Source organism: Odontomachus brunneus, unplaced genomic scaffold (assembly GCF_010583005.1).
Source record: "Odontomachus brunneus isolate Ranch 3 - 2012 unplaced genomic scaffold, Obru_v1 Obru_scaffold_002, whole genome shotgun sequence".
In the NCBI taxonomy this organism is placed as follows: domain Eukaryota; kingdom Metazoa; phylum Arthropoda; class Insecta; order Hymenoptera; family Formicidae; genus Odontomachus; species Odontomachus brunneus.
The window spans coordinates 3489540-3495572 of record NW_022639452.1 but is presented as its reverse complement, the minus strand read 5'-3'; the positions used below and the strand labels follow the sequence as shown (position 1 = coordinate 3495572).

General features: G+C 41.2%; 1 protein-coding gene across 4 annotated transcripts in view; it reads left to right on the top strand.

Moving 5' to 3' along the window:
- LOC116841716 (fat-like cadherin-related tumor suppressor homolog) overlaps nt 1–6033 on the top strand; it is a 483336-nt gene that overhangs the window by 149033 nt on the left and 328270 nt on the right. The gene's annotated exons all lie outside the window — the stretch shown is intronic.

Here is a 6033-nt window from a genome sequence, read left to right as displayed (position 1 = left end):
CCCCCCATCGCCCACTGATTATTTCTTAAGCCATACGGGTTCCAATGCACGGCGCAATAAGTTCGCGTAATTACAGTCGCATTTCTAACGACTTGACGAAAGCACGCTTGCGGGTGACACTGCGATCGATCGTATCGGAAGGCATAAATCACCGAGGCGATGTACTACATCGCGCGTTATAGATTGGTGTTATGCATTGCCGTGGGTGTGCAAATGAGGTAACAAATGAGACGATCAAGTTTGCCCACAAAGAAGCGCGTAATGACGCGACGAATGAGCGTGGGTCTCGCAATTATTCACAGATCTGTCACCTCTCTCTCTTTCTCTCTCTTTCCTTCCCTCCCTCCCTCCCTCTCTCTCTCTCTCTCTCTCTCTCTCTCTCTCTCTCTCTCTCTCTCGCAATAGGTCGGTGCAGAGCCGAGTGTCGGGAGAGAGACGGGAACGACGCGGACGACAAATTGTGCCACGAAATTATTTCGTGCCGCTCGTTATTAGAAACGCGCCGCGCCGAAGTCCGATCCCGCGGGGGTCGTAAATCAATCGCGCGTATTACCGCACGCACGAGGAGACGCAATTGCGAGACACGGCGCGTGAACGAAACGACCTGCGAGCGAGCGTGCACGCGCGACTCCTCGCCGCCGCCGATTAACGCACAACTAATAGGCGTCATTAACTTTCGCCGTGATGCGCGATATAATCGTCGTATTCCCGCTCTGGGCTTTATCTACTTGTCCCTCCGCGTTCACGGCGGATGCGCGCGAACCGGTCTCGTCCTGAAAACCGTAGCCCGACGGCATCTGGCCATGGCGCAAAGTGAATGAAATTCGCAGGCAAATTTACAATTAAATGAAATTTCATGAAAATGAAGGTCCAAGAAAGACTACAGCCTCGAAATTGGAATTGATTTCGATGGTTTTTTTTCCATGAAGAAACCATCCAAATCAAAAAGCTGATGAAATTTGGGACAACTTTGTCGAGTCAGATTTTTGTTGTTTGCTTCCCTTCTTTTAAATTATTATAAGTTAGATTTAGAAATGTTTTTTCAGTCAAACAATAGATAACTCGTTTCATATCTAATCTAATGTAACATCAGGCGCAGACATTAATGTTAAAATCAAATATTTATATCCCGATCATAGTCTTGAAAAAAGTCTTACATATTGACATAGATTCACTAAATCTTACTTTAACAAATGAAATTAATTAGAATAGTACTTAATTGTAGTAAATGAAAATTACTGAATTAAATAATATTAAATTAATATAAAATAAGACTAAATTATTACTATTTATATATTATCTGTACTATATGTTATCAATTTTTTATTAATTATTGTAACAATTCTTAAGTTTCTGCATCTATTGAAATAGGTTTGATTGAGAAAAATTTCTAAATCAAACTTCTTTATATCTAATTTAGAAGAAGAAAAGCAAAAGACAAAAATCTAACTCGACAAAATTGTTTTAAATTTCTTTTATTTAAAAAAAATAGCATCGAATTTTGCTTTAAAGAGTGCGGCCAAGCATCTATGGATATTTCGCCTGATTTTGGAGCCTTTGATATTGATAAATTTTTTTGCATACGATTCATAATAAAACTCATATCGAGTCGATTCTAAAAAAAAATGTAACTCTTTAATCTTTTCTTTTGTTTTGTAACCCGGGAGAAATCCTCATGGATCCCTTCGGCCCCCGGGGAGGAGCCGAGGAATATGTCGGACTCTCTGTCTTATCGACTAAAACCCGCAGAGGTGGCCTGTTCTTAAAAGCTACTGAGGAGTGTCGGGGAGCTGCTTTAGCATAACGTCCCGGCGCCCCTCTCCCTAAGGGCGCGAGTTGCGCCCTCCGCCCTGGGAAGTCTGTCCGGTTCAATTCGAACCTTATCCTTTCGCCCTTCCCGAACTCTTTAATATGAGTCTCTTACCGTTCTGTATTAGTGATTCCTGTGACTCCGACTTGCTAAATATTTACGTAAATATCTACAAAATTATTGGTTTCAATAATTTTTTACTTGAATTCTATCAACTTTACCAAAAAATATCAAGAGATAAAAATTATTGATTTTTTTCTCATAGAGCTCTAAGAATTTTTTCAGAATTTTATATTAATTTTTTAGTACTGCATTTTCTTGCATTTTCTTGAAGTACTAAAAAGTTAACACAAAATTCTGAAAAAATTCTCAGAGCTCTTTGAAAACAAAATAAGCAATTTTTATTTCTTAATATTTTCCGGTAAAGTTGATAGAATTCAAGTAAAAAATTATTGAAAACAATAATTTTGTAGATATTTGCGTAAATATCTTAGAAAATAGAGGTCGTATAAAAATTTTTTTCAAGCAAAAGTTGTTTGCTTTTTCACGTAGAATAAAATGCGGTAATAAGAAATATGTATTTCTATTTAAAAAAGCAAAGTTGACCTTGTCCTGACCTTGGTGACGTCATCTTAGGTCAAATAACTACTGTCATTAAATGCGACTTTTTAAGCCTTACAACTTTTATTCGAAACATTTTTCTCTAAAATGCTCCCCCGCCGTGTTATCTTGCCGTTCCGGTTTTTGGACACTGTATATTTAGAATGTTTCTACGCATGTACATTAGAAGTGTATCCTAGCTGGGCAAGACTACCATAGTGTTCCTTCGGTTAATGAGGTGTTTATACCATTGAGAAAAATTCTTTGAGATAAAGGCGATTTGATTAAGTAGATAATACGCCGGCGTCTAATTATCGAGATATAACGCACACATCGTCGCGATGCGCGACCGCTTCGCGAGATCCCGTCGATATTGCCGCTTCATCGGATTCGCACAAAGCGGAGGAAATGAGAAACGCCGCGCGAAAGCCGCGCGTCGATCGCCGCGCGGTGTGTGATCAGCGTCGAAGAGTTCGCAATCGAGTCTCTCCGTTACATCGAGTTCTCTGTGTATCCAGCGCGACTGAACGAAGATTTCCGCGCGCGCGCGTCTCGGTCGATCGGCGAGATTATCGCAGAAAAGAGCGTGCAATCCAGAGAGTTCCAGCTTCGAAACCTCGTGGTCTCTAACCCTGCGCGATGCGGGATCCACAATCTCAATTTAACTGCGCGAGCTTTCGCGCCGAATTATGTGCGTTTTATCATCGTGTCGGCGGATAAAGACTTCCCTCACCCCCGCTCGTGACGTTCCCCACGGTATCACGAGTCACGGATCGGTGCCATCAGGGCGCGAGCGGATCTTTAAAAAGAACCTGTTTCGCGAGGGACGACGCATTTCTCGCGAATGACGGTGCCGCGGCGCGTGAATGGCGACGGGGAGCAACATTTGTAACAATGATGGAGCCGTGTCGAGATGCAAACGACCGTCAGTGTCGAAGCTATGGGCGATGTTGACGCCAGTGGTGGTGATGGTGGTGGTGGTGGTGGTGGTGGTGGTGGCGATGATAATGATGATGATACGGTGATGGTGGTGATGGTGATGGTGGCGATGCCGCAGACGTACGTTGTTGATGGTACTCTGGAGGAACGAGACTCGGCCAAACGGCAAGACGTCCTACGGAGTAACTGGACGCGGTCTCGATACCCGTCAAACCAGTTTTATCGGCTACTTCCTCCGGGATGAGCGGTGCAGGTAGGGTCGATACGCACCTCTTAACTCTATGGCGCCCACCTTGCAGCCGTCGTTTCATGGGCCACAATGTACACCCGGCAACATTGAATTCTGCCATCTTTTCAAAAAATTACGCACTTCGTCCCGCCCAGGGGAACGCCACGGCGTCCGCGGCGAGGAGAGTACGCCGGCCGCACTTCTCTTATAAACTCGCCCTTTATTCGGGCCTTCCTTCGAAAAACTTCCTATTGTGGCAGCTGATCCCCCGAAGGCAATTTCGCTTGTACGCAACACGGACACGACGCAACACACACACACACACACACACACACACAGACGCGCGTATTCTTCTCGTGTTGCTACCGGCCGTTTCGTTTGATGGACGAAACGCAAGATCATCCTGCCGAACGTTTAAGGTCGAGTGGGAAGAATTCACAAAAATGACTGAACGCGATAATCGTTTATTCTCCGTACGTTAGTCCGAAAAGGCAATTTGCTGCTCAAAAGTCTAAATTATAAAGTATAATTCAAGCTGAAATGTATACTATTAATATACAGACAAATGTCCATATTGTGTATATTCGCTAATAACAGTTAAAATAATATTGTTTTTTTAACCGAAAATATAACCCAAAGTCGGAAGTTAAGCGCGCGAACGCTAATCCATCGTTCCGATATGGTGACTTTAAGAGAGAACTACACCAAAAGTATTAATAAAATAATCAAGATGAGCATATCGTTAAATTCCTCAATTCTAGTTAAAAAAAGCCGTGAGAGTAAATAAGTTGGGTTGTACCGTTTTTAAGATGTAATCATTTTTCTAAAGTGCTATAACAAACACGTAATCTGACAAACATTTGAAGATTTGCAGGTCATCGGAGTCGACCGATGTTGAGTTCTTTAGCTTGTAATATTGTTGATTATTGGTCTAATAAAATTCGATAAAATATTGCAGTTTTTTGCGGATCTAATGCGATATGCATTTAAGTTTCGTATTGCACCAAAACATTTTAATTTTTTCCACTTAAACACGGAAAAATCTATAATGAACACATCAACATTCACACACATTTCACGCACGTGTACACACACATACACACACACATACACACACATTTCTCTAAAATCCTCTCTTCTTCCAAATTACGTATAATTTGTAATATTTGTATTATTTTAAAATTTCGATACACGGAGAAAATATTATGAAATTTGCAGTTTTACCAATAGGCTAACTTTCCGAAGACGCTCAAGAAGCAAGAAACAAAGATTATAAAAACTATAGGTATTGCCGTGCTCGTAAATGTTCACGAGGGGCCATAAACCAAGATGTATTTAATAGACATTTATTTACATCAGATCCATATATTTCTTCCATAAGACATCAGAATTAGGCCGATAAAACAATTACCTGATTTAGATTTACCTGAAGAAGCAATAGAATTATTAATGCAATTATAATTGTAATAACACGTTTAAATTTATTTTAACATAATTGTATTTAGTTTGTGTTAACATCTTTTAATTAAAATGAATACCGAAATATAGATATTTGCACAAATTGTATTCTTCCGTTTATAAAAGAGCTCTCTGTTTCCGTGAAGATATTTTTTTTTCGCTATCATTTAGTGAAGAATGTACTCAAGATTATATATGCCAAGTTTCATATTAATACTATTAATGGTTCAAGAGATATTTCATTTTGAGCAGGTACTCGCTCCGTCAGATCAATGTGCGTCGTACAAAGCAGTTTATCTATCCGTTCGTCGCGCGATATGTACGCTGTGCCAGCAAACGCGATGGAATTACATTTCCTTAATTTTCAGTAGATAACCAAGATCTTTTTCCCTCTCTCTGCCCTCTTTCTCTTTTTTCTCTTTTCCTCTCTTCTCTCTCTTTTCTTCATCCTCTTTTTCTCCTCTCTCCCTTTTTTTACCCTTCCCACTTTCCCTCTTTTCTTCTCACTTTCGCCCTCTTCTCCCTCCCCTCTCTCTCTCTCTCTCTCTCTCTCTCATTTCTAGCTCTACGTGCTTTCTTCTGTCTATTACTCCTATATTCATATGTATTTCATATTATCTTTAATCAACCGCGCAGAAATGATCGTCGTTCCTTCTCACGATATCCAGCCACATTGTCTCTCAATAATGCCCGGCAGTCATGCAGCGCCGTAATTAATGATCCATACAGGCGTAGAGCCGAAATTACGGCAACTCAATAGAGCGCGCCGGAAGGTAAACTCGAGAATGCAACGACCGACTCGTTCGCCGAAGCGCGAGATGGAGGGTTATCAATTATCATACACCGCGCGGACAGGTACGTTTACGTATATGTTTAAATATACACGGGCGTAGTCGCATCAACGACGCTTATACGCCGTTATATACAGAGTAAATTCGCTGAGTGGCGATGGGAAGGGGAGTTGGATATAGTTTACGCTTGATCGTGCAGACGATCA